At 48.0% G+C, this 27891-nt stretch overlaps 1 protein-coding gene and 1 long non-coding RNA gene across 3 annotated transcripts in view; one reads left to right on the top strand and one right to left on the bottom strand.

The window, feature by feature from the left end:
- Positions 1-27891, bottom strand: part of LOC141054895 (uncharacterized) — a 252384-nt gene that overhangs the window by 33119 nt on the left and 191374 nt on the right. The gene's annotated exons all lie outside the window — the stretch shown is intronic.
- Positions 165-27567, top strand: LOC141054918 (uncharacterized). Its single transcript, XR_012221432.1, has 2 exons — positions 165-430; positions 27284-27567. It is a non-coding gene; the product is annotated as an uncharacterized lncRNA (long non-coding RNA).

Genomic DNA, 27891 nt, shown 5'->3' with positions numbered 1-27891 from the left:
GACGTCACCGTCATATGATCAGGGGCGGAGCTCAGCAGAGCTGTGGTGACGTCACCGTCATATGATCAGGGGGCGGAGCTCAGCAGAGCTGTGGTGACGTCACCGTCATATGATCAGGGGGCGGGGCTTCATTATTTTGCAGCAGACGGATGGACATTGGCCGTTTTCGCTCATCACCTTCATCTTCATCATTTTTCTTTTAACGGAAACTAGAAAAACATAAAGAACCCAAATCCCCGTCACGTGATCCCATGATGGAAAGTGAAATGCAGGATACACACAGTGACACTAGGAGCCGCCGATGAAGGGTTAAATAGAATTGGTGACTGGAGGAAGTGGCTCAGTGAGAAGCAGGAATTCCAGTTGTAAAACCGTCCTCACCGAGCCGGGAGCTGAGGAGAGAGAAGCGCCATAGAGTCTCCAGTGTAAGGTGAGTGACTGCAGGGGGAGGATATGTGAGGAGCCGGATACAGCAGGAGAGAACTGCAAGATGGAGGAGCCATGGAGAAGAAGAGCCAGAAGGCGGAGTGAGGAGAGCGCCGGGGATGGCACCTGGTGGAGCGAGCGCCTAGGGGAGGAGCCGGGAGCAGAGGGGCTGGCGCTAATAGAAGGATCCTCCCAGGAGGAACGGTGCGAGGAGCAATCACACAGCGGAGACCATGCTGCCGCCAGCCCGAGCTACAGGAAGAGCGACATCACAGGACAGAGAGTGGACCTGGAGGCGTCTTCACAGGGAGCGGCAATGATGGAACCGGAGGAGACGGAGAAACACTGCGCAAAGCGCCAAAATCACAGGATAAGCCAAGCAACGGCTAAAGAGCCCAAGTGACGCATGAACCCATTACAATGGCAGATACAGTGTTATTACCTGGAGGCTGTGAGGCAGATACAGGGTTATTACCTGGAGTCTTTGGGGAAGATACAGCGTTTTTTGTTATGATTGAGTCACCGTAGCAGGCAAAAACAGAATTGCTAGCTAAGTCCAGAAAACCAGAGAGGTTGGCAGCTATCGGATTGCAGACCCCTGATCCTATCCACAACAACTAACAGTAGCCGTGGGGGGTTCCTACGATGCCCTAGACCCCTCGATCACAGCCGGAGAATTAAATAGGCCTAAAGAAAGAAAGGGAAAATCTAAACTGCCCCAGAGCAGACCCCAAAGCAATAGGCAGCCCCCAACATATAATGACGGTGAAGCAAGATGAAAACACTAACACAGACAGAAAGATAGACTGAGCAAAGATGGGGCCCAAGCTAACTAGATAGGAAAGGACAGGAAGGCTGCTGTCTGCAATCCGTGAAAAACCCTATGAAAATAAGAGCCAACAGACTGACAGTGAAAAAGGCCCTGAAGACGCTAGGCTTCAAAAAAGCTATGTCAGTACTCAGGAATATTCTGAAGACAGAGCAACAGGCAAAAGGAGATTCAGCTCACCCCAACAGGGAATGGCAGAATCCAGAAAAGCAAGGAAAACAAAAACAAAACACAAATGCTAACAGGAAAAGCAGAAAACTTAGCTTTAGAAGAGCAGGAATCAGACTGGTGTCCTAGAAGTCCACAGAGAAATCACCCGCAGGGCAGAAGGGCGTCGGCAGACTTATATCCAGTCCGTGACTCCACTCAGCCAGTCATCCTCATTAGGCTCAGGTGCCTGATAATCAGGCTCATTACCTTCCTTTACCAGAATAGGGAGTTCACCAGACCTCAGTGACGAAGGGGAAAATGAACTCACAACAGTACCTCCCCCTTGAGGAGGGGTCACCGAACCCTCAACCACGCCACCAGGGCGATCAGGGTGAGCCCGATGAAAGGCACGCACCAATCTTTTGGCATGAATATCAGAGGCAGAGACCCAGGAATTATCCTCCTGACCATAACCCTTCCACTTAACCAGATACTGGAGTCTCCGTCTAGCCAGACGGGAATCCAGTATTTTCTCTACCTCATATTCCATGTTACCTTCAACCAATACAGGGTCTGGAGGTGCCACCCCCGGAACAACAGGTTCAACAAACCTCTTCAACAAGGACTTATGGAACACATTATGGATTTTAAATGTGACAGGAAGAGCCAAACAAAAAGAGACCGGATTAATAATCTCCAAAATCTTGTAAGGTCCAATAAATCTAGGCTTAAACTTAGGAGAAGCCACCTTCATAGCAATATTTTTTGATGATAACCACACCATATCACCAATCTTAAACTGGTGACCAATGGTCCTATGTCGATTGGAAAACCGCTGGGCCTTTTCCTGGGAGATAACTTATCCACCACTTGGTCCCAGATCTGGTGCATTCTCTCCACCACAGTGTCAACACCTGGGCAGGCAGAAGGCTCCACCTGCCCTGAAGAAAATCGAGGATGAAACCCAAAGTTACAAAAAAAAGGTGACATCAAAGTGGCAGAACTAACTCTATTATTCAAAGCAAATTCGGCCAAGGGCAAAAATGAAACCCAATCATCCTGATCAGCGGAAATAAAACATCTCAAATACGACTCCAAGGTCTGGTTTGTTCTCTCTGTCTGCCCATTGGTCTGAGGGTGAAAAGCAGAGGAGAAGGACAACTGAATTCCCAGCTTGGAACAGAAAGTCCTCCAAAATCTAGACACAAACTGAACTCCTCTGTCAGATACAATGTTCTCAGGAATCCCATGTAAGCGAACCACCTGTTGCAAAAACAGGGGCACCAACTCAGAGGAAGATGGCAACTTAGGTTCTCTAAGATGGTTCATCTTGTACCACTCCCTATCACAAATCACCCAAATAACAGTCATTCTTTGAGAGACAGGCATATCAGAGATGAAATCCATTGAAATATGGGTCCATGGCCTCCTGGGGACCGGCAAAGGCATCTGTAACGCTGGGGGTACCTAAGATAGAGAGTGGACCCTCTGGATCGCGGATCCGGAGCCCCAGGGTCGAGCACGCCAGGTGAAGACCGACCCCTATACAGGGATCGTTTGGGGCAGGACCACAGAGGACGGAGGCGCGACAGCCGGAACCAAGAGGGACGGCTCCACGGACAGAAGGAGAGGGAAGGCAGTGGTACGTGGGAGGACCAAGACGGGCAGAAGGAGGAGGACGGCACCGGAGATGGGAGACAGTGCACAGGCAGGCTGGGAGGGAAGGACGCAGGAGACAGAGAGCGACAGGGAGTGTCAGGCGGAACGCGGAAAGCTACAGTAGAACTGTAGAGGCCAGAGAGTGCAGGAAAACTACACGATCGTCAGGCGTCCTCCTAACTGCGAGGACGCCTGAAGTACAGCAGCCCCCGGATGCTCGTCACCCAAACCCGCCCCTCGGCGCCGCCCATCGCAGGGGAGACCAGGCCCGCCCCTCAGCGCCGCCCATCATGGGAGAGAGAGGAAAGACGGCGGCGAGCGCGAACCAGGGGGCGGGAAGGAGGAGCCGAGGAGAAGAGGAACTGACGGCGGGCACGTGACCGAGCGGGAGCGCGCAGGTGAGGGGATGCCGCAGCGGCCGCCGCAGCGAAAGGGGCATCGGCGGGCATAACCGCCGATGTCACAGTACCTCCCCCCTTACGGCGTCCCTTAGCGAGATTGGCCAAAAACTTTTTTAGAATGCGAGGGGCGTTGATATTCTCCCGGGGCTCCCAGGACCTCTCCTCGGGACCAAAACCCACCCAATCGATAAGAAAAAGGGTCTTACCCCGGGCTTTTTTCATAGCCAAGATGTCCTTGACCTCGAAGACGTTATCAGAGATGGCAGGAGGAGGAACGATGGAAACCGGTTGGAACCGATTCAGGACTACGGGTTTCAGGAGCGAGACATGGAAGGCGTTGGGCACCCGGAACGAAGCAGGCAACCTTAGTTTGTAAGCCACGGCATTAATACGTCCAATCACCTCAAACGGTCCAATGTACCGAGGACTCAGCTTGTAAGAGGGAACTCTCAGACGGATATGTCGAGTTGAAAGCCAGACCTTGTCACCAGGATGGTACGGGGGTACGTCCTTCCGTCTCTTGTCTGCATGCTTCTTGATTCGGTCGTTGGCACTTTTGAGCGCATCCCGGGTCTCTCTCCAAATCTGCGAGAATTTTTTAGCAAGAGAATCAGCTGCGGGTACCTCGGTAGAGGTAGAAAAAGGCAATGGAATATTTGGGTTCTGACCGGTTACCACAAAAAAAGGTGACCTGGTGGTAGATTCACTGGGATGATTATTGTGTGAGAATTCAGCCCAAGGTAAGAGCGCAACCCAGTCGTCTTGATGAGCGTTGGTAAAGTGACGTAGGAAGGTGGTTAACCCCTGATTAATTCGTTCCACTTGCCCGTTGGTCTGAGGATGATATGCGGAGGAAAAGTCGAGAGATGTACCCATAAGCCGGCAAAGTGCCCTCCAGAAGCGGGAGGTGAACTGGACCCCCCGATCCGACAGAATCCGCTGAGGAAGACCATGCAGCCTGAAGACCTGGTGGATGAAGATCTCAGCCAACTTTGGGGCGGACGGTAGTCCCGATAAGGGAATAAAATGGGCCATCTTAGAAAAGCGATCTGCCACGACTAAGATGGTGGTACATCCGGCCGAGCGGGGCAAATCGGTCACAAAGTCCATGGCGATCTGTTGCCAGGGGGCTTCAGGAACTGGCAACGGATGAAGAAGACCGGCGGGCAAGGTCCTAGCCGCTGGATGGCCTTAATCCCCACAGGACGAGGCCACTTGAGAACCGCATCGAGTTTTTCGGGATCCATGCTTAGACCGGAGTCGGAAACGACATATCCCAAGAAGGGTAGTGACGACTGCTCAAAAAGGCATTTCTCGATCTTGGCGTAGAGTTGGTTCTCTCGGAGACGATGCAAGACCAAGCGTACACTCCTGCGATGAGAAGGCAGATCGGGGGAGAAAACGAGGATGTCGTCCAGGTAGATGACAACACAAGAATAGAGTAGATCCCGGAATACCTCATTGATAAATTCTTGGAACACAGCGGGGGCATTGCAAAGGCCAAATGGCATGACTAGATATTCATAATGCCCGTCACGAGTATTGAAGGCCGTTTTCCACTCGTCCCCAGCACGGATTCGGACCAAATTGTAGGCTCCCCACAGGTCTAACTTCGTGAAGATCCGGGCTCCTCTCAACCGGTCAAAAAGCTCCGGAATCAACGGAAGAGGGTAACGATTCTTGATGGTGATTTTGTTCAGGCCCCGGTAATCAATGCAAGGCCGCAGTGATCCATCTTTCTTCCGGACGAAGAAAAAACCTGCGCCTGCAGGAGAGGAAGACTTTCGGATAAACCCCTTGGAGAGGTTTTCGTGGATATATTCCGTCATGGCAGTGGTCTCGGCTGGAGAGAGAGGGTATGTTCTACCTCTGGGAGGAATCGCTCCAGGCATCAGGTCGATGGGGCAGTCATAAGACCGGTGCGGTGGCAGGGAATCCGCCTCTCTTTTGCAGAAAACAGCATAAGCGTGATATGGCACAGGAAGACCAGGGAGGTCTGTAGGCTTGCGCTGAGGCTGGGGACGAACCAGGTTACGTAAACAGCTTGCATGGCAGGCGTGCCCCCAGCGCAGGATCTCTCCGGAGCGCCAATCGATAACAGGCTCATGCCGCCTGAGCCAAGGTAGCCCCAAAAGAATGGCGTGGGACAACTGAGGCAAGACATAAAAGGCAATCCTTTCAGAGTGGAGGGCGCCAACTTGCAGGTTTACTTCAGTGGTTACCGAGGTGACGAGCCCAGGAAGAGGTTTGCCGTCAACGGAGGTGATTGCTCGAGGATTACTTAGGACGACCACGGGAATCTGGAGCCTGTCCACCTCCTCCTGGTGGATGAAGTTGCCTGCCGCGCCCGAGTCCACATACGCCTCCACAGAGCTACGCCCCCGTCCTGAAATAAGCAGAGCTGAAACAGTAAGTGGTAGAGAGGGGGTAGAATCACCTAGGGGGCCCTCTCCTACCTGGCCTAGGCGGATGCGTTTCCCGGTCTCTCAGGACAAGTGCGTATGAAGTGGTTGGCCCCTCCACAATAGAGACAGAGTCCCTTGGACATTCTCTCCCTACGCCGTTGTTCAGACAACTTGATGCGATCAACTTGCATGGGCTCAGGAGCGGTGTTACTAGGAGGGGCAACGGTGCGCGGAATAGGAGCTTGGTATAACCTAAAGGACCTCTTCTCCCTAGCCGACTCTCGGGCGCGCTCCTGAAAACGCAGATCAATACGAGTAGCCAAGGAGATGAGATCCTCCAGGGTGGTAGGGAGGTCACGCCCGGCCAACTCGTCTTTGATTTTACCAGAAAGTCCTCTCCAAAACGCACCAACCAGGGCTTCATTATTCCACCCCAGCTCCGAGGACAAGGTCCGAAAACGGATGGCGTATTGCCCTACCGTAAGGGACCCCTGGCAGAGGTTAAAAAGGGCCTCAGTGGAGGAAGCAAGGCGTCCAGGTTCATCGAAAACCTTGCGAAATGTCTCCAAAAAACACTGGATGTTGGTCACCACCGGGTCATCCCTCTCCCATAATGGATTCACCCAAGCCAACGCCTCCCCCTCAAGGTGGGAGATTATAAAGGCCACTTTAGCACGGTCCGTAGGATACTGTTGGGGCGAAAGATCAAAGTGCAACCTGCACTGATTTAAAAATCCCCTACACAATTTTGGGTCCCCACAGTACCTGGGTGGTTTACCGAGACGGGGAGGGGGAGTAGAGACGGTGTCCCGGGCTAGGGTGGAAGCGGCCGTAGAGGACTGCAAAGAAAGCAGCCTATCATCCACGGAGGCCATATACCCCAAAATGTGAGACTGAGCATCGCGCTGTTGTGCGAGCTCCTGCTGGAGACTGACTAATAGGGGTGCGTGTGCTGGGTCTGCGGTCTGAAGAGCGGAGAGCCGGGTGTCCATGGACTTCATGAATGACATGATACGGTTCTGATTTTCTCTAAGGAAGAGCAGTTCCTTTTGAGTGGCAGCCGCGGCACCGGCGGGGTCCATGGCCTGACGATACTGTAACGCTGGGGGTACCTAAGATAGAGAGTGGACCCTCTGGATCGCGGATCCGGAGCCCCAGGGTCGAGCACGCCAGGTGAAGACCGACCCCTATACAGGGATCGTTTGGGGCAGGACCACAGAGGACGGAGGCGCGACAGCCGGAACCAAGAGGGACGGCTCCACGGACAGAAGGAGAGGGAAGGCAGTGGTACGTGGGAGGACCAAGACGGGCAGAAGGAGGAGGACGGCACCGGAGATGGGAGACAGTGCACAGGCAGGCTGGGAGGGAAGGACGCAGGAGACAGAGAGCGACAGGGAGTGTCAGGCGGAACGCGGAAAGCTACAGTAGAACTGTAGAGGCCAGAGAGTGCAGGAAAACTACACGATCGTCAGGCGTCCTCCTAACTGCGAGGACGCCTGAAGTACAGCAGCCCCCGGATGCTCGTCACCCAAACCCACCCCTCGGCGCCGCCCATCGCAGGGGAGACCAGGCCCGCCCCTCAGCGCCGCCCATCATGGGAGAGAGAGGAAAGACGGCGGCGAGCGCGAACCAGGGGGCGGGAAGGAGGAGCCGAGGAGAAGAGGAACTGACGGCGGGCACGTGACCGAGCGGGAGCGCGCAGGTGAGGGGATGCCGCAGCGGCCGCCGCAGCGAAAGGGGCATCGGCGGGCATAACCGCCGATGTCACAGCATCAACAAACCACTAGAGCGAGAACAAGATTTAGACCGGGAGCAAGTCCCACAGGACTACACAAAATTCCTGACATCATGAGACAAGGTGGGCCACCAAAAAGATCGACTCACCAGATCTCTAGTACCAAAAATAACTGGATGACCAGCCAATGCAGAGCAATGAACTTCAGACATCACTCTCTTCTTCCACTGGTCAGGAACATACAACTTTCCACTGGGACAACGCTCAGGTTTGTCCTCCTGGAACTCTTGCAGAGCAAGTCTCAAATCGGGCGAGATGGCAGAAAGAACTACCCCTTCGCCTAAGATGGTAGCAGGCTTGGTCACCACAGGATAATCAGCAAAGAAACTCCTAGAGAGGGCGTCTGCCTTGACATTCTTAGTTCCAGGAAGAAAAGAGACCACAAAATCAAAGCGTGTAAAAATCAAGGCCCACCTAGCCTGTCTAGGGTTCAAGCGTTTAGCCGACTCTACGTAAATCAAATTCTTGTGGTCAGTGAGGACCACAACTTGATGTTTAGCTCCCTCCAGCCAATGTTTCCACTCCTCAAATGCCCATTTCATGGCCAACAGTTCCCGATTCCCCACATCATAGTTACGTTCAGATGGAGAGAACTTTCGGGAAAAGAAAGCACAGGGATTCATTTTAGATGTTACATGATCCTTTTGGGACAAAACAGCTCCTGCACCAATCTCAGAAGTATCCACCTCTACCTGGAACGGGAGTGAGACATCAGGTTGCCGCAAAACCGGGGCGGAGGTAAATCTTCGCTTCAGCTCCTGAAAGGAAGCAACAGCCTCCGGAGACCAATTCAACACATCAGCACCCTTCTTAGTCAGATCAGTCAATGGCTTGGCAATACTAGAAAATTTTACTATAAATTTCCGATAAAAATTAGCAAAACCCAAAAACTTCTGGAGGGCCTTCAAAGAAGTGGGCTGAACCCAATCGTAAATGGCCTGTACCTTGGCCGGGTCCATTTCAATAGTTGACGGAGACAAAATAAATCCCAAAAATGAAATCCTCTGTACTCCAAAAAGGCATTTCGATCCTTTGACATACAGGGAATTTTCCCTCAAGATCCGGAACACAGTCCGAATATGTTCCACATGAGAATCCCAATCCTTGGAGAAGATCAAAATATCATCCAGATAGATAATCAAAAATTTATCGACAAAGTCTCGGAAAATATCGTTCAGGAGGCACTGGAAGACAGAAGGGGCATTAGTGAGCCCAAAAGGCATCACCAGGTACTCAAAATGTCCCTCCGGAGTATTAAACGCCGTCTTCCATTCATCCCCCTGCTTAATGCGGATAAGATTATACGCCCCCCTGAGGTCAAGCTTGGTAAACCAGCAAGCACCTCTAACTCTAGAGAATAGATCCGAAATCAGGGGTAACGGATACTGATATTTAATAGTAATTTTATTGAGGGCACGATAATCAATACAAGGCCTTAAAGAACCATCCTTTTTGGCCATAAAAAAAAACCCAGCACCTAAGGGTGACGAGGATGGTCTAATATGACCCTTCTCCAACGCCTCCTTAATATAGGACCGCATAGCCTCGTGCTCGGGTACAGATAAATTGAAGAGCCGACCCTTGGGGAATTTACACCCCGGGCTTAGTTCAATTGCACAGTCATAACTCCTATGAGGAGGCAAGGACGCAGACTCATTCTCACTAAATACATCATAAAAATCCGCCAAATAGTCAGGAACATCATGCGACTGAGGAGAGGTGGAAAAAACGGAGCCTCACTAAAGGCACACCGACAACCCCAACTCACCACAGACACAGATTTCCAATCCAAAACTATATTATGAATTTGCAACCAGGGAAACCCCAGAACAACGGCATCATGCAGACCATGCAACACCAAAAATCTGCAATTTTCTTGATGGTCTGGGGCGACCCGCATGACCACCTGGGTCCAAAACTGAGTTTTATTTTTAGCCAAAGGAGTAGCATCAATCCCCCTGAAAGGGATAGGCGTCTGCAGAGGTGTCATCGGAAATCCACAACGTTTAGCAAAATCCAAGTCCATTAGGTTTAGCGCTGCTCCCGAATCCACAAAAGCCTTGGCAGAAAATGTGGACAGGGAGCAGATCAGAGTAATTGCCAGAAGAAACTTAGGTTGAACACCACCAACAGAAAACGTGTGTGCAAAGCGTTTTTCTCGTTTAGGACAAACAGAAATAATATGCGAGGCATCTCCACAGAAAAAACACAGCTTATTACGCCTTCTGAACTCCTGATGTTGCGCCTTAGACAAAACTCTATCACATTGCATAGGTTCAGACATCTGTTCAACCGGTGGCAACACCTCTCATGCAATCCTGCGTTCACGTAAACGCCGATCAACCTGAATGGCTAATGACATAGAATCGTCCAGACCAGAGGGAACAGGAAATCCCACCATAGTATCTTTTACGGCTTCTGACAAACCCTTCCGAAAGAGAGCAGCCAAGGCATTATCATTCCAGGTAGTAAGGACCGCCCACTTTCGGAACTTTTGACAGTACAACTCTGCAGAATCTCGACCCTGGTTCAATGCCAACAGGGTCTTTTCAGCCTGATCAATAGCATTAGGTTCATCATACAACAACCCCAAGGCTTGAAAGAATGCGTTCACATTAGTCAGAATAGGATCATCTGGTTTCAAAGAAAACGCCCAATCCTGGGGATCGCCACGCAGCAAAGAGATGACAATTTTAACCTGCTGCGCGGAGCTCCCTGACGAGTTAGGCTTCAAGGCAAAAAATAATTTACAATTATTTTTGAAACTCAAAAATTTAGATCGATCCCCAAAAAATACATCAGGTGTAGGAATCTTTGGTTCAACAGCATGTGAACGAGCAAGATAGGCGGAAATTCCCCGCACTTCCGCAGCGAGCTGCTCCACACGATCAGACAATTGCTTTATCTCCATTGAGAGAAAAAAAAAATTCCTCCTACGGCCTCAGAGATATAGAGGAAAGAATATACAAACACTTTTTTTTTTTTTTTTAAACACAATTCTTTCCTGCTATTGAGTACCCTAGGATCTGCGGTATGGCGGGTGATTCTGTTATGATTGAGTCACCGTAGGAGGCAAAAACAGAAATGCTAGCTAAGTCCAGAAAACCAGAGAGGTTGGCAGCTATCCAATTGCAGACCCCTGATCCTATCCACAACAACTAACAGTAGCCGTGGGGGGTTCCTACAATGCCCTAGACCCCTCGATCACAGCCGGAGAATTAAATAGGCCTAAAGAAAGAAAGGGGAAATCTAAACTGCCCCAGAGCAGACCCCAAAGCAACAGGCAGCCCCCAACATATAATGACGGTGAAGCAAGATGAAAACACTAACACAGACAGAAAGATAGACTGAGCAAAGACGGGGCCCAAGCTAACTAGATAGGAAAGGACAGGAAGGCTGCTGTCTGCAATCCGTGAAAAACCCTATGAAAATAAGAGCCAACAGACTGACAGTGAAAAAGGCCCTGAAGACGCTAGGCTTCAAAAAAGCTATGTCAGTACTCAGGAATATTCTGAAGACAGAGCAACAGGCAAAAGGAGATTCAGCTCACCCCAGCAGGGAATGGCAGAATCCAGAAAAGCAAGGAAAACAAAAACAAAACACAAATGCTAACAGGAAAAGCAGAAAACTTAGCTTTAGAGGAGCAGGAATCAGACTGGTGTCCTAGAAGTCCACAGAGAAATCACCCGCAGGGCAGAAGGGCGTCGGCAGCCTTATATCCAGTCCGTGACTCCACTCAGCCAGTCATCCTCATTAGGCTCAGGTGCCTGATAATCAGGCTCATTACTTTCCTTTACCAGAATAGGGAGTTCACCAGACCTCAGTGACGAAGAGGAAAATGAACTCATAACAGTTTTTACCTGGAGGCTGTGAGGCAGATACAGTGTTATTATCTGGACGCTGTGGGGCAGATACAGCGTTATTGCCTGGAGGCTGTGAGGCAGATACAGGGTTATTACCTAGAGGCTGTGGGGCAGATACAGTGTTACTACCTGGACGCTGTGGGGAAGATACAGTGTTATTACCTGGACGCTGTGGGGAAGATACAATGTTAATACCTGGACGCAGTGGGGCAGATACAGTGTTATTACCTGGACTGTTGTGAGTTCATTTTCCCCTTCACCATTGAGGTCTGATGAACTCCCTCTTCTGGTGAAGGAAGGTAGTGAGGCTGATTACCAATCACCTGAGCAGAATGATGATGACTGGGTGACTGGAATTGCTGACTGGATATAAGGCAGCCAACGCCCTTCTGCCTTGCGGGTGATTTCTCTGAGGGATTCTTGGAGACCAGTCTATTTCCTGCTCCTCAAAAGCTAAGTTTTCTGCTCTGCTTTTTGCATTTGTGTTTTCGTTTTGTTTTGCATTGTTTTTCTGGATTTCTGCCATTCCCTGCTGGGGTGAGCTGAATTCCTTTTTGCTCTGTCTTCAGAAAATACCTGAGTACTGATATAGTCTTTTTTGAAGCCTAGCGTCTTCAGGCCTTTTTTCCCTATCAGTCTGTTGGCTCTTGTTTTTGATAGGGTTTTGGCGGATTGCAGACAGCAGCTTTTCTATCCTGTCCCATTTAGTTAGCTTGGGCCCCATCTTTTGCTCAGCCTATCTTTCTATCTGTGTGAGTGTTTTTTCATCTTGCTTCACCGTCATTATATGTTGGGGGCTGCCTATTGCTTTGGGGTCTGCTCTGGGGCAGTTTAGATTTCCCTTTCTGTCTTTAGGCTATTTAGTTCTCCGGCTGTGATCGAGGTGTCTATGGCACCGTAGGAACCCCCCACGGCTACTGCTAGTTGTTGTTGATAGGTTCAGGGGTCTGCAATCCGATAGCTGCCAACTTCTCTGGTTTTCTGGACTTAGCTAGTATTTCTGTTTTTGCCTCCTACGGTGACTCATTCTTAACAGAATCACCCGCCATACTGCAGATCCTAGGGTACTCAATAGCAGGAAAGAATTGTAAAAAAAAGTGTGTGTATTTTTTCCCTTATATCTCTGAGGCCGTAGGGGGAATTTTTTTTCTCTCAATGGAGATAAAGCAATTGTCTGATCGTGTGGAGCAGCTCGCTGTGGAAGTGCGGGGAATTTCTGCCTACCTTGCTCATTCACATGCTGCTGAACCAAAGATCCCTACTCCTGATGTGTTTTTTGGGGATCGGTCTAAATTTTTGAATTTCAAAAAGAATTGTAAATTATTTTTTGCCTTGAAGCCTAACTCATCAGGGAGCTCCGCGCAGCAGGTTAAAATTGTCATCTTTTTGCTGCGTGGCGATCCCCAGGATTGGGTGTTTTCTTTGAAACTAGATGATCCTATTATGACTAATGTGAACGCATTTTTTCAAGCCTTGGGGTTGTTGTATGACGAACCTAATGCTATTGATCAGGCTGAAAAGTCCCTGTTGGCATTGAGCCAGGGTCGAGATTCTGCAGAATTGTACTGTCAAAAATTCCGAAAGTGGGCGGTCCTTACTACCTGGAATGATAATGCCTTGGCAGCTCTCTTTCGGAAGGGTTTCTCTGAAGCCGTAAAAGATACTATGGTGGGATTTCCTGTTCCCTCTGGTCTTGACGATTCTATGTCATTAGCCACTCAGGTTGATCGGCGTTTACGTGAAGGCAGGACTGCACAAGAGGTGTTGCCACCTGTTGAACAAGTGTCTGAACCTATGCAATGTGGTAGAGTTTTGTCCAGGGAGCAACGTCAGGAGTTCAGAAGGCGTAATAAGCTGTGTTTTTTTTGTGGAGATGCCTCGCATATTATTTCTGTCTGTCCTAAACGAGAGAAACGTTTTGCACACACGTTTTCTGTGGGTGGTGTTCAACCTAAGTTTCTTCTGGCAATTACTCTGATCTGCTCCCTGTCCACATTTTCCGCCAAGGCTTTTGTGGATTCGGGAGCAGCCCTGAACCTAATGGACTTGGATTTTGCTAAACGTTGTGGATTTCCGATGACACCTCTGCAGACGCCTATCCCTTTGAGGGGGATTGATGCTACTCCTTTGGCGAAAAATAAACCTCAGTTTTGGACCCAGGTGGTCATGCGGGTCGCCCCAGACCATCAAGAAAATTGCAGATTTTTGGTGTTGCATAATTTGCATGATACCATTGTTCTGGGGTTTCCCTGGTTGCAAATTCATAATCCAGTTTTGGATTGGAAATCTGTGTCTGTGGTGAGTTGGGGTTGTCGGTGTGCCCTTAGTGAGGCTCCGGTTTTTTCCACCTCTCCTCAGTTGCATGATGTTCTTGACTATTTGGCGGACTTTTATGATGTATTTAGTGAGAATGAGTCTGCGTCTTTGCCTCCTCATAGGAGTTATGACTGTGCAATTGAACTGAGCCCGGGGTGTAAATTTCCCAAGGGTCGGCTCTTCAATTTATCTGTACCCGAGCACGAGGCTATGCAATCCTATATTAAGGAGGCGTTGGAGAAGGGTCATATTAGACCATCCTCTTCACCCTTAGGTGCCGGGTTTTTTTTGTGGCCAAAAAGGATGGTTCATTAAGGCCTTGTATTGATTATCGTGCCCTCAACAAAATTACTATTAAATATCAGTATCCGTTACCCCTGATTTCTGATCTATTCTCCAGAGTTAAAGGTGCTTGCTGGTTTACCAAGCTTGACCTCAGGGGGGCGTATAATCTTATCCACATTAAGCATGGGGATGAATGGAAGACGGCGTTTAATACTCCGGAGGGACATTTTGAGTACCTGGTGATGCCTTTTGGGCTCACTAATGCCCCTTCTGTCTTCCAGTGCTTCATGAACGATATTTTCCGAGACTTTGTGGATAAATTTTTGATTATCTATCTGGATGTTATTTTGATCTTCTCCAAGGATTGGGATTCTCATGTGGAACATATTCGGACTGTGTTCCGGATCTTGAGGGAGAATTCCCTGTATGTCAAAGGATCGAAATGCCTTTTTGGGGTACAGAGGATTTCATTTTTGGGATTTATTTTGTCTCCGTCAACTATTGAAATGGACCCGGCCAAGGTACAGGCCATTTACGATTGGGTTCAGCCCACTTCTTTGAAGACCCTCCAGAAGTTTTTGGGTTTTGCTAATTTTTATCGGAAATTTATAGCAAAATTTTCTAGTATTGCCAAGCCATTGCCTGATCTGACTAAGAAGGGTGCTGATGTGTTGAATTGGTCTCCGGAGGCTGTTTCTTCCTTTCAGAAGCTGAAGCGAAGATTCACTTCTGCCCCGGTTTTGCGGCAACCTGATGTCTCACTCCCGTTCCAGGTAGAGGTGGACGCTTCTGAGATTGGTGCAGGAGCTGTTTTGTCCCAAAAGAATCCTGTAACATCTAAAATGAATCCATGTGCTTTCTTTTCCTGAAAGTTCTCTCCATCTGAACGTAACTATGATGTGGGGAATCGGGAACTGTTAGCCATGAAATGGGCATGTGAGGAGTGGAGACATTGGTTGGAGGGAGCTAAACATCAAGTCGTGGTCTTCACTGACCACAAGAATTTGATTTACGTGGAGTCGGCCAAACGCTTTAACCCTAGACAGGCTAGGTGGGCCTTGTTTTTTACACGTTTTGATTTTGTGGTCTCTTTTCTTCCTGGCACTAAGAATGTCAAGACAGACGCCCTCTCTAGGAGCTTCTTTGCTGATTCTCCTGTGGTGACCAAGCCTGCTACCATCTTAGGCGAAGGGGTAGTTCTTTCTGCCATCTCGCCCGATTTGAGACGTGCTCTGGAAGAGTTCCAGGAGGACAAACCCGAGCGTTGTCCCAGTGGAAAGTTGTATGTTCCTGACCAGTGGAAGAAGAGAGTGATGTCTGAAGTTCATTGCTCTGCATTAATAATAATAATAATAAATGTTATTTTTATAGCGCCGACATATTCCGCAGCACTTTACATTTCAGAGGGGATTTGTACAGACAATAGACATTACAGCATAACAATAATCACATACAGTAGATTATAACAAATACCAAGAGGAGTGAGGGCCCTGCTCGCAAGCTTACAGTCTATGAGGAAAGAGGTAGACACGAAAGGTGGGTGGTAACAGTTGCCCTGATTGTATGGACCAGCCATAATGTTAAGTGTGTAACAGTACAGACACAGAGGGCTAATGGATGCATAAAGCATGTGGGAACATGATGCTGGCAACCTGGTTATGGTAAAACTTTTGGCTCTGCCACACAGGGATAGGTTAGGTTAATGTGTTGAGGCGATAGGCCAGTCTGAATAAATGCGTTTTCAGGACACGCTTAAAATTGTGGGGATTGGGGACTAATCGTATTGACCTGGGAAGTGCATTCCAAAGAATTGGCGCGGCACGTGTAAAGTCTTGGAGACGGGAGTGGGAGGTTCTGACTATTGAGGATACTAACCTCAGGTCATCAGCAGAACGGAGGGCGCGGGTAGGGTGGTATACTGAAACAAGGGAGGAGATGTAGGGTGGTGCTGAGCCATGGAGGGCTTTGTGGGTGAGGGTAATAAGTTTATACTGAATTCTGGAGTGGATGGGTAGCCAGTGTAATGACTGGCACAAGGTAGAGGCATCGGTGTAACGATTGGTGAGGAATATGATCCTGGCTGCAGCATTCAAGACAGATTGGAGAGGGGAGAGTTTGGTAAGAGGGAGACCGATTAGAAGAGAGTTACAATAGTTGAGACGAGAATGAATAAGAGAAACAGTAAGAGTTTTTGCAGAGTCAAAAGTAAGAAAAGGTCGAATTCTAGAAATGTTTTTGAGGTGCAGATAACAAGAGCGAGCCAGTGATCGAATGTGGGGGGCAAAGGAAAGCTCGGAATCAAGTATGACCCCAAGACAGCGGGCATGTTGCTGGGGAGTAATAGTGGAACCACACACAGAAATGGCAATGTCGTGTATAGGTACATTAGTAGCGGGAGGAAACACCAGGAGCTCAGTCTTTGACAGGTTCAGTTTCAGATATAGTGAGGACATGATGTTAGACACAGCGTTTAGACAATCGCCGGTGTTTTCTAGAAAGGCTGGCGTGATGTCAGGAGAAGAAGCGTATAATTGGGTGTCATCAGCATAGGGATGGTACTGGAAACCAAATCTACTGATTGTTTGACCAATAGGGGCAGTGTACAAGGAGAAGAGGAGGGGGCCTAGAACCGATCCTTGAGGAACCCCAACAGTAAGGGGAAGGTGAGAGGAGGAGGAACCGGCAAAAGAAACAGTAAAGGAGCGGTCGGAGAGATAGGAGGAGAACCAGGAGAGAACGGTGTCCTTGAGGCCAATGGAATGGAGCATAGTGAGGAGGAGCTGATGATCCACAGTGTCGAATGCTGCAGAGAGATCCAAGAGAATTAGCATGGAGTAATGACCATTTGATTTAGCTGTTAGCAGATCATTAGAGACTTTAGTGAGGGCAGTTTCAGTGGAGTGTAAAGAGCGGAAACCGGATTGGAGAGGGTCGAGAACAGAGTTTTCTGAGAGATAGCGGATAAGACGGGAGTGGACCAGGCGTTCCAGGAGTTTAGAGATGAAGGGAAGATTAGAGACAGGTCTATAGTTAGCGGCACAGTTTTGGTCGAGGGATGGTTTTTTAAGTAGTGGATGTATGATGGCATGCTTAAATGAGGAGGGAAAAATACCAGAAGAGAGAGAGAGGTTAAATATTTTAGTTAGGTGAGGGGTGACAGCAGGGGAAAGGGACTGGAGGAGATGGCTGCATTGGCTGGTCATCCAGGTATTTTTGGTACTAGAGATCTGGTGAGTCGGTCTTTTTGGTGGCCCGCCTTGTCTCGTGATATCAGGAATTTTGTGCAGTCCTGTGGGACTTGCTCCTGGTCTAAATCTTGTTCTCGCTCTAGTGGGTTGTTGATGCCTTTGCCGGTCCCCAGGAGGTCATGGACCCATATTTCAATGGATTTCATCTCTGATATGCTTGTCTCTCAGAGAATGACTGTTATTTGGGCGATTTGTGATAGGTTCTCTAAGATGGTTCATCTTGTACCACTCCCTAAGTTGCCATCTTCCTCTGAGTTGGTGCCAGTGTTTTTGCAACAGGTGGTTCGCTTGCATGGGATTCCTGAGAACATTGTATCTGACAGAGGAGTTCAGTTTGTGTCTAGATTTTGGAGGACTTTCTGTTCCAAGCTGGGAATTCAGTTGTCCTTCTCTGCTTTTCACCCTCAGACCAATGGGCAGACGGAGAGAACAAACCAGACCTTGGAGTCGTATTTGAGATGTTTTATTTCCGCTGATCAGGATGATTGGGTTTCATTTTTGCCCTTGGCCGAATTTGCTTTAAATAATAGAGCTAGTTCTGCCACTTTGATGTCACTTTTTTTTGTAACTTTGGGTTTCATCCTCGATTTTCTTCAGGGCAGGTGGAGCCTTCTGCCTGCCCAGGTGTTGACACTGTGGTGGAGAGAATGCACCAGATCTGGGACCAAGTGGTGGATAAGTTATCTCCCAGGAAAAGGCCCAGCGGTTTTCCAACTGACATAGGACCATTGATCCCCAGTTTAAGGTTGGTGATATGGTTTGGTTGTCATCAAAAAATATCGCTATGAAGGTGGCTTCTCCTAAGTTTAAGCCTAGATTTATTGGACCTTACAAGATTTTGGTGATTATTAATCCGGTCTCTTTTCGTTTGGCTCTTCCTGTCACATTTAAAATCCATAATGTGTTTCATAAGTCCTTGTTGAAGAGGTTTGTTGAACCAGTTGTTCCTGGGGTGGCACCTCCGGACCCTGCATTGGTTGAAGGTAACATGGAATATGAGGTAGAGAAAATACTGGATTCCCGTCTGGCTAGACGGAGACTCCAGTATTTGGTTAAGTGGAAGGGTTATGGTCAGGAGGATAATTCCTGGGTCTCTGCCTCTGATATTCATGCCAAAAGATTGGTGTGTGCCTTTCATCGGGCTCACCCTGATCGCCCTGGTGGCGTGGATGAGGGTTCGGTGACCCCTCCTCAAGGGGGAGGTACTGTTGTGAGTTCATTTTCCCCTTCACCATTGAGGTCTGATGAACTCCCTCTTCTGGTGAAGGAAGGTAGTGAGGCTGATTACCAATCACCTGAGCAGAATGATGATGACTGGGTGACTAGAATTGCTGACTGGATATAAGGCAGCCGACGCCCTTCTGCCTTGCGGGTGATTTCTCTGAGGGATTCTTGGAGACCAGTCTGATTCCTGCTCCTCAAAAGCTAAGTTTTCTGCTCTGCTTTTTGCATTTGTGTTTTGGTTTTGTTTTGCATTGTTTTACTGGATTTCTGCCATTCCCTGCTGGGGTGAGCTGAATTCCTTTTTGCTCTGTCTTCAGAAAATACCTGAGTACTGTTATAGTCTTTTTTGAAGCCTAGCGTCTTCAGGGCTTTTTTCCCTATCAGTCTGTTGGCTCTTGTTTTTGATAGGGTTTTGGCGGATTGCAGACAGCAGCTTTTCTATCCTGTCCTATTTAGTTAGCTTGGGCCCCATCTTTTGCTCAGCCTAATCTTTCTATCTGTGTGAGTGTTTTTTCATCTTGCTTCACCGTCATTATATGTTGGGGGCTGCCTATTGCTTTGGGGTCTGCTCTGGGGCAGTTTAGATTTCCCTTTCTGTCTTTAGGCTATTTAGTTCTCCGGCTGTGATCAAGGGGTCTAGGGCACCGTAGGAACCCCCACGGCTACTGCTAGTTGTTGTTGATAGGTTCAGGGGTCTGCAATCCGATAGCTGCCAACTTCTCTGGTTTTCTGGACTTAGCTAGTATTTCTGTTTTTGCCTCCTACGGTGACTCATTCATAACACTGGATGCTGTGGGGCAGATACAGTGTTACTACCTGGATGCTGTGAGGCAGATACAGTATTACCTGGACGCTGTGAGGCAGATACAGTGTTATTACCCGGACGCTGTGGGGCAGATACAGGGTTATTACCTGGACGCTGTGGGGCAGATACAGGGTTATTACATGGACGCTGTGGGGCAGATACAGGGTTATTACCTGGACACTGTGGGGCAGATACAGTGTTATTACTTGGACGCTGTGGGGCAGATACAGCGCTATAACCGTTATTGCCTGGACGCTGTGGGGCAGATACAGTGTTATTACCTGGAGGCTGTGAGGCAGATACAGGGTTATTACCTGGACGCTGTGGGGCAGATGCAGGGTTATTACCTCTACGCTGTGGGGCAGATGCAGGGTTATTACCTGGACGCTGTGGGGCAGATGCAGGGTTATTACCTGGACGCTGTGAGGCAGATACAGTGTTATTACCTGGACGCTGTGAGGCAGATACAGTGTTATTACCTGGACGCTGTGAGGCAGATACAGGTTTATTACCTGGACGCTGTGAGGCAGATACAGTGTTATTACCTGGACGCTGTGGGGCAGATACAGGGTTATTACCTGGACGCTGTGGGGAAGATACAGTGTTATTACCTGGACGCTGTGGGGAAGATACAGCGCTATAACCATTATTACCTGGACGCTGTGGGGCAGATACAGGGTTATTACCTGGACGCTGTGGGGAAGATACAGTGTTATTACCTGGACGCTGTGGGGAAGATACAGCGCTATAACCATTATTACCTGGACGCTGTGGGGCAGATACAGTGTTATTACCTGGAGGCTGTGAGGCAGATACAGGTTTATTACCTGGACGCTGTGGGGCAGATGCAGGGTTATTACCTGGACGCTGTGGGGCAGATACAGTGTTATTACCTGGAGGCTGTGAGGCAGATACAGGGTTATTACCTGGACGCTGTGGGGCAGATGCAGGGTTATTACCTGGATGCTGTGGGGTAGATGCAGGGTTATTACCTGGACGCTGTGAGGCAGATACAGTGTTATTACCTGGACGCTGTGGGGCAGATACAGTGTTATTACCTGGAGGCTGTGAGGCAGATACAGGTTTATTACCTGGACGCTGTGGGGCAGATGCAGGGTTATTACCTGGACGCTGTGGGGCAGATACAGTGTTATTACCTGGATGCTGTGAGGCAGATGCAGTGTTATTATCTGGGCGCTGTGGGGAAGATACAGTGTTATTACCTGGACGCTGTGGGGCAGATGCAGGGTTATTACCTGGAGGCTGTGGGGCAGACACAGCTTTATTACCTGGAGGCTGTGAGGCAGCTACAGCGTTATTACCTGGACGCTGTGGGGCAGATACAGCGTTATTACCTGGAGGCTGTGAGGCAGATACAGGGTTATTACCTGGACGCTGTGGGGAAGATACAGGGTTATTACCTGGACGCTGTGGGGAAGATACAGTGTTATTACCTGGACGCTGTGGGGAAGATACAGTGTTATTACCTGGACGCTGTGGGGAAGATACAGTGTTATTACCTGGATGCTGTGGGGCAGATACAGCGCTATAACCATTATTACCTGGACGCTGTGGGGCAGATAGTGTTATTACCAGGACGCTGTGGGGCAGATACAGTGTTATTACCTGGACGCTGTGGGGCAGATACAGTGTTATTACATGGACGCTGTGAGGCAGATGCAGTGTTATTACCTGGACGCTGTGGGGCAGATGCAGTGTTATTACCTGGATGCTGTGGGACAGGTACAGGGTTATTACCTGGACGCTGTGAGGCAGATACAGTGTTATTACCTGGACGCTTTGAGGCAGATACAGGATTATTACCTGGAGGCTGTGGGGCAGATACAGCGTTATTACCAGGAGGCTGTGAGGCAGCTACAGTGTTATTACCTGGACGCTGTGGGGCAGATACAGCTTTATTACCTGGAGGCTGTGAGGCAGATACAGTGTTATTACCTTGACGCTGTGGGGAAGATACAGTGTTATTACCTGGACGCTGTGGGGAAGGTAGTGTTATTACCTGGACGCTGTGGGGCAGATACAGTGTTATTACCTGGACTCTGTGGGGCAGATAGTGTTATTACCTGGACGCTGTGGGGCAGATACAGCGCTATAACCATTATTACCTGAACGCTGTGGGGCAGATACAGGGTTATTACCTGGACGCTGTGGGGAAGATACAGTGTTATTACCTGGACGCTGTGGGGAAGATACAGCGCTATAACCATTATTACCTGGACGCTGTGGGGCAGATACAGTGTTATTACCTGGAGGCTGTGAGGCAGATACAGGTTTATTACCTGGACGCTGTGGGGCAGATGCAGGGTTATTACCTGGACGCTGTGGGGCAGATACAGTGTTATTACCTGGAGGCTGTGAGGCAGATACAGGGTTATTACCTGGACGCTGTGGGGCAGATGCAGGGTTATTACCTGGATGCTGTGGGGTAGATGCAGGGTTATTACCTGGACGCTGTGAGGCAGATACAGTGTTATTACCTGGACGCTGTGGGGCAGATACAGTGTTATTACCTGGAGGCTGTGAGGCAGATACAGGTTTATTACCTGGACGCTGTGGGGCAGATGCAGGGTTATTACCTGGACGCTGTGGGGCAGATACAGTGTTATTACCTGGATGCTGTGAGGCAGATGCAGTGTTATTATCTGGACGCTGTGGGGAAGATACAGTGTTATTACCTGGACGCTGTGGGGCAGATGCAGGGTTATTACCTGGAGGCTGTGGGGCAGATACAGCTTTATTACCTGGAGGCTGTGAGGCAGCTACAGCGTTATTACCTGGACGCTGTGGGGCAGATACAGCGTTATTACCTGGAGGCTGTGAGGCAGATACAGGGTTATTACCTGGACGCTGTGGGGAAGATACAGGGTTATTACCTGGACGCTGTGGGGAAGATACAGTGTTATTACCTGGACGCTGTGGGGAAGATACAGTGTTATTACCTGGACGCTGTGGGGAAGATACAGTGTTATTACCTGGACGCTGTGGGGCAGATACAGCGCTATAACCATTATTACCTGGACGCTGTGGGGCAGATAGTGTTATTACCAGGACGCTGTGGGGCAGATACAGTGTTATTACCTGGACGCTGTGGGGCAGATACAGTGTTATTACATGGACGCTGTGAGGCAGATGCAGTGTTATTACCTGGACGCTGTGGGGCAGATGCAGTGTTATTACCTGGATGCTGTGGGACAGGTACAGGGTTATTACCTGGACGCTGTGAGGCAGATACAGTGTTATTACCTGGACGCTTTGAGGCAGATACAGGATTATTACCTGGAGGCTGTGGGGCAGATACAGCGTTATTACCAGGAGGCTGTGAGGCAGCTACAGTGTTATTACCTGGACGCTGTGGGGCAGATACAGCTTTATTACCTGGAGGCTGTGAGGCAGATACAGTGTTATTACCTTGACGCTGTGGGGAAGATACAGTGTTATTACCTGGACGCTGTGGGGAAGGTAGTGTTATTACCTGGACGCTGTGGGGCAAATACAGTGTTATTACCTGGACGCTGTTAGGCAGATGCAGTGTTATTACCTGGACGCTGTGGGGCAGATACAGTGTTATTACCTGGACGCTGTGGGGCAGATACAGTGTTATTACCTGGACGCTGTGAGGCAGGTAGAGTGTTATTCAGGGCTGTGGAGTCGGAGCTCATTTTGGTGGAGTTGGAGTCGGTATAAAATGGTCTGACTCCTAAAATATATAATAAATTGGGTACAGTAGTTCAATGCAGAATGTGCTGAATATTTTTTCATAGGAATTTAGGAAAGTTATGAAATGTCCTATAAATGGCTGTTCTATTCCTGATCTAAGGCTACATTCACACACAGCGTTTTTGCTGCGTTTTTTGAGGATACGTTTTTCAGCTGCAAAAGCAGATCAGCTTTTTAAAAAAACGCATCACCTGAAAGGTTTTTGAGCTCATAGATAATGTTTTCAATAGCAAAAGCAGATTAGAAATCTGCTCTATCTACATATCCATTTATCCATATCTGTCTATCCATATCTTATCTGTACCAAAAAGAATGAAAGCCGGGTAGCACACAGACTAACACTCCTTTTTTTTTTTAGCACCAGTCAGGGACACCTCATAGCTGCCCAAAAGGATGCCCAGGACAGGCATTGCTCGTCTTCAGTAACACATCAACATCAATTGATAGTTGGAATAAATAGACTGCATTCACCACATCTTAAGGTGCAGACTTTATTTTCAAGTGTAGGGGTGTGCAGTATAAGGTTCTGCAGCAGCTGAGTTGTGCAGTATGAGATTCTGCCCCCCCCTAGTTTTGATCCTGGCTAAAACCGTTTCTTATAGATATGGCGAACCCTCAGGTAACCCTAAATGAAGGTCAATGGACACAGGTGGCTGAATTGAAGGAATTGCTTAATCACCTATTTACCGTGACTAAAAAATTACAAGCTGAGGATTTAACTCCTGGCATTTTCATAAGGGAGTGGAAGAACTTGCTATTTTGCCTGTCCCAAAGAGGAGATTTAATCGCAGATGGCATTTCTGCTTCAATGAAACGGAGAGAGACACAGCTATTGGAAAATAAAATTTTTCTGGCAGCTGCTTATGTGGACCCAAGTCATCGTATATTGCTTGATGATCAACAGCTTACTAAAGGAAAAGAAGCTCTGACTGAGGTGCAGTTAGGATGAGTGGCCTACAGGAGGACTACCAGGCGCAAGAGGACTTGGGTCCTGACAGTGCTACTGCTGCCATATCTTCATCCTCATCAGATGAGGAGTTTGACTTTGACAAGTATTTGGATGATATGGAGCAGGCAAAGCGTTGCTGCAAGGAAAAAGATTTCACTCCGACTCCTATAGCAGCAGATTGACCATATTTCAGCAAAATGTTTCACTTGCTCTCAAAGAAAATGAAAAATTCAACCGTTCATCAAAACTGACTGTGCATGAGGCAATTTCTTTATACTTGGAAATTGTTAAGGGCATGTCACACTAAGAGATATCGCTAGCAATATCGCTATAACTTGTGACGTTATAGCAATATTGCTAGCGATATCGCTGTGTCTGATACTTACCTACAACCCGCTCCCCCGCTGGTTATCGCTGATCGCGCGAGAACGTTCAGGACCGTTTCTCGTCGTCAGCTTCCTGCGGCGCTTCCTGCTGTGACGACAAGCGACGCGTGGAGCCGGGCGGGAGGACTCAGGATCGCCTGGTGTGACAGGTAAGTAGCGACCCCCGTCCCCAGCGATGTCGCTAGTGAGATCTGCCTGTGTGGCAGCTCACTAGCGACCACTTAGCGATGTACCAGCGATCCTGACCGCGTCATATCGCTGGTCGAGATCGCTGGTACATCGCTAAGTGTGACAGTACCCTTAGAGATGTTGCCCATGTGGTTATGGCTTTGCCTCTAACCCAAGTTAGTGTAGAGAGGTTGTTCTCTGGCCTTAAAATTATTAGGTCAGATGTGAGGTCATCTATGAAGGAGGATCTGATGGAGGCAATTCTAAGAACAAATTCATAGACTTCACAAATGTTATTTACTATGTTTTTGTTGAAAACTGTTTTTGCCACTTACATAGTTTATTACATAGTGTTATATATATATATATATATATACTGTATATATATATATATATATATATATATGTAATCGATATTACATAGTGTATTACATATTTACAATTTATTACAGTTTTTGTGTTCTAAAGTTGTATTCCAATAAATATCTATTATGTTCTATCTAAATGTCTTGATTATTGTATCATAGAAATGATTAAATGTCTGATGTTCACATTGTACTACAATACATTTTTCACTTAAATATAAGCAATATATGTCGGAGTCGGTGTAAGGGAAATTGAGGAGTCAGAGTCGCAGGTTTGGCTTACCGACTCCACAGGCCTGGTGTTATTACCTGGACGCTGTGAGGCAGATACAGTGTTATTACCTGGACACTGTCGGGCAGATACAGTGTTATTACCTGGACACTGTCGGGCAGATACAGTGTTATTACCTGGATGCTGTGGGACAGGTACAGGGTTATTACCTGGACACTGTGAGGCAGATACAGTGTTATTACCTGGACGCTTTGAGGCAGATACAGGATTATTACCTGGACGCTGTGAGGCCAGATAGTGTTATTACCTGGATGCTGTGAGGCCAGATAGTGTTATTACTTGGACGCTGTGGGGCAGATACAGTGTTATTACCTGGACGCTGTGGGGCAGATACAGTGTTATTACCTGGACGCTGTGAGGCCAGATACTGTTATTACCTGGACGCTGTGGGGCAGATACAGTGTTATTACCTGGACGCTGTGGGGCAGATACAGTGTTATTACCTGGATGCTGTGAGGCACATACAGTGTTATTACCTGGACGCTGTGAGGCACATACAGTGTTATTACCTGGACGCTGTGGGGCAGATACAGTGTTACTACCTTGGCGCTGTGGGGCAGATGCAGTGTTGTTACCTGGACGCTGTGGGGCAGATGCAGTGTTGTTACCTGGACGCTGTGGGCCAGATGCAGTGTTGTTACCTGGACGCTGTGGGCCAAATACAGTGTTGTTACCTGGACGCTGTGAGGCAGATACAACACTGTTGTTACCTGGACGCTGTGGGCCAGATACAGTGTTGTTACCTGGATGCTGTGGGCCAGATACAGTGTTGTTACCTGGACACTGTGTGGAAAAAAGGACTGTAAGAGAATGAGTAGCACTTCTTTGTAAAGCAAGAGACTTGCAGTTGATTGGCGCTGAAATGTAGAAAGAGTCATACTTAATAAAATGTAAGGAGAAAGGAGTATGGACAATGTGCTCAAAACCACATTCAATAAGCTTATGAACCATTCAGGTGCTTCACAGGAATTCAAGCAATGTGGAAGGAAAAAATGAAAATGTAGTTTTTTCCCACAAAAAATGTTGCTTTAGTCCAAAAGTTTGCATTTTCACAAGAGTAACAGGAGAAAAGTAAGATATTGGGTACTCACCGTAAAATCTTTTTCTCGAATCCTTCTTTGGGGGACACAGGATACCATGGGAGTATGCTGCTGCCACTAGGAGGTTGACACTATGCGAAAAAGCTTAGCTCCTCCCCAGAAATACATACCCAGCAACTGGCAGGAAGCTAATCAGTTAGTAAGAAAGCAGTAGGAGAAGCAACAGATATACAACTATCATAACATAACCACAATAAACAAGGACGGGTGCTGTGTTCCCCAATGAAAAAGATTTTACATTGAGTACCCAAAATCTTACTTGCTCACTTCATTGGGGGACTCAGGAAAGCATGGGATGTCCCAAAACAGTCCCAAGGGTGGGAAGAAGTATTATTATTATCCTTAAGTCAGAGCTCAGGCCACTGCTGCTTGCAGGACCTTTCTACCAAGGTTCGCATGTGATGAAGCATGAGTGTGAACCCCGTAGAACTTGGTAAATGTATGAATGGAAGCCCATGTAGCAGCTTTGCAGCTCTGCAAGGCCGACGCCTGATGGCGAACTGCCCAGGAGGCCCCCACCGAACACGTGGAGTGTGCCGTGAGCCTCAATGGGCGTGCTCTACCTCTTAGTTGAGATTCAAGGAAGGAATTTTTATGGATTAAACGTGCGCTACCAGACCATCACTCCTCACAAGTTGTGTAGTTAATACATTTATTTCCCTACGCGTTTCAAAGTTAAAAACTTCTTCCTCAGGGGATGATATGTACAGACAGGTATAGACAACGCCGGTTTTATACATACACAATTCAAAAATTGGCGCCAAGAGTCACATGTTGCGAGGGAGAAAAAAAAAAATCAGCGGTCATCAGTGTTACGATATCAAGGGATATTAAAAACTTATTCTTTTCAACAAATTAATTATTTTAATATATTTTCAGATGACTGTATAAAGGAAAAAGAAAAAAAGAAGAAAAAAGGAAAAAATTATGAACAAAAAAGGAAAAGAACCAGAAATAACGAGGTCCGAAAGAGCGCAAAAGTCAGTACATAGACCACCACTCTGAATGAGGCGATAACGTGTCACAAAGAAGAAAAGGGGGGGATGGATGGACATCTTTCTATAAAATATATAAATATTTATTGAAGTTTATAAAATTAATAAAAAGGAATTTATCAAAAACTTTATTGCATGTAAAAAGAATAATTAAAATTATAAAAAGCATGTGTGTAAAATGTGAAAAAAAAGTGTCTATTTGATAAACCCGCAGCAGAAGAAGTATTGCATAAAAATTAGCACCTTTATGGTGACAAGAGTTAAAAATGCGTGTCTAAATCCAGAATAAAGGAGTATGTCTGGTAACAGATTGTGAAGGGGAAGGAGAACGTTAGAGAAGAATGTTTCCATAGGCAGCCAGAAAAGTCCGTGGCAGCAGAGGAGAGAAAAGATTCTTGGACGGACGGACACCCAGAACGCCGAGAGAAGAAGGATTGCATCCAAATGGGGGAGGGAGAGATAAAGAACGGAAAGATCTCACATATTAGCAGA

This window comes from Dendrobates tinctorius, unplaced genomic scaffold (assembly GCF_039654945.1).
Source record: "Dendrobates tinctorius isolate UK_male_01 unplaced genomic scaffold, ASM3965494v1 ptg000180l, whole genome shotgun sequence".
Lineage (NCBI taxonomy): Eukaryota > Metazoa > Chordata > Amphibia > Anura > Dendrobatidae > Dendrobates > Dendrobates tinctorius.
Note: the sequence above shows the minus strand (reverse complement) of the source record. Positions and strands in the feature narration are given on the sequence as shown.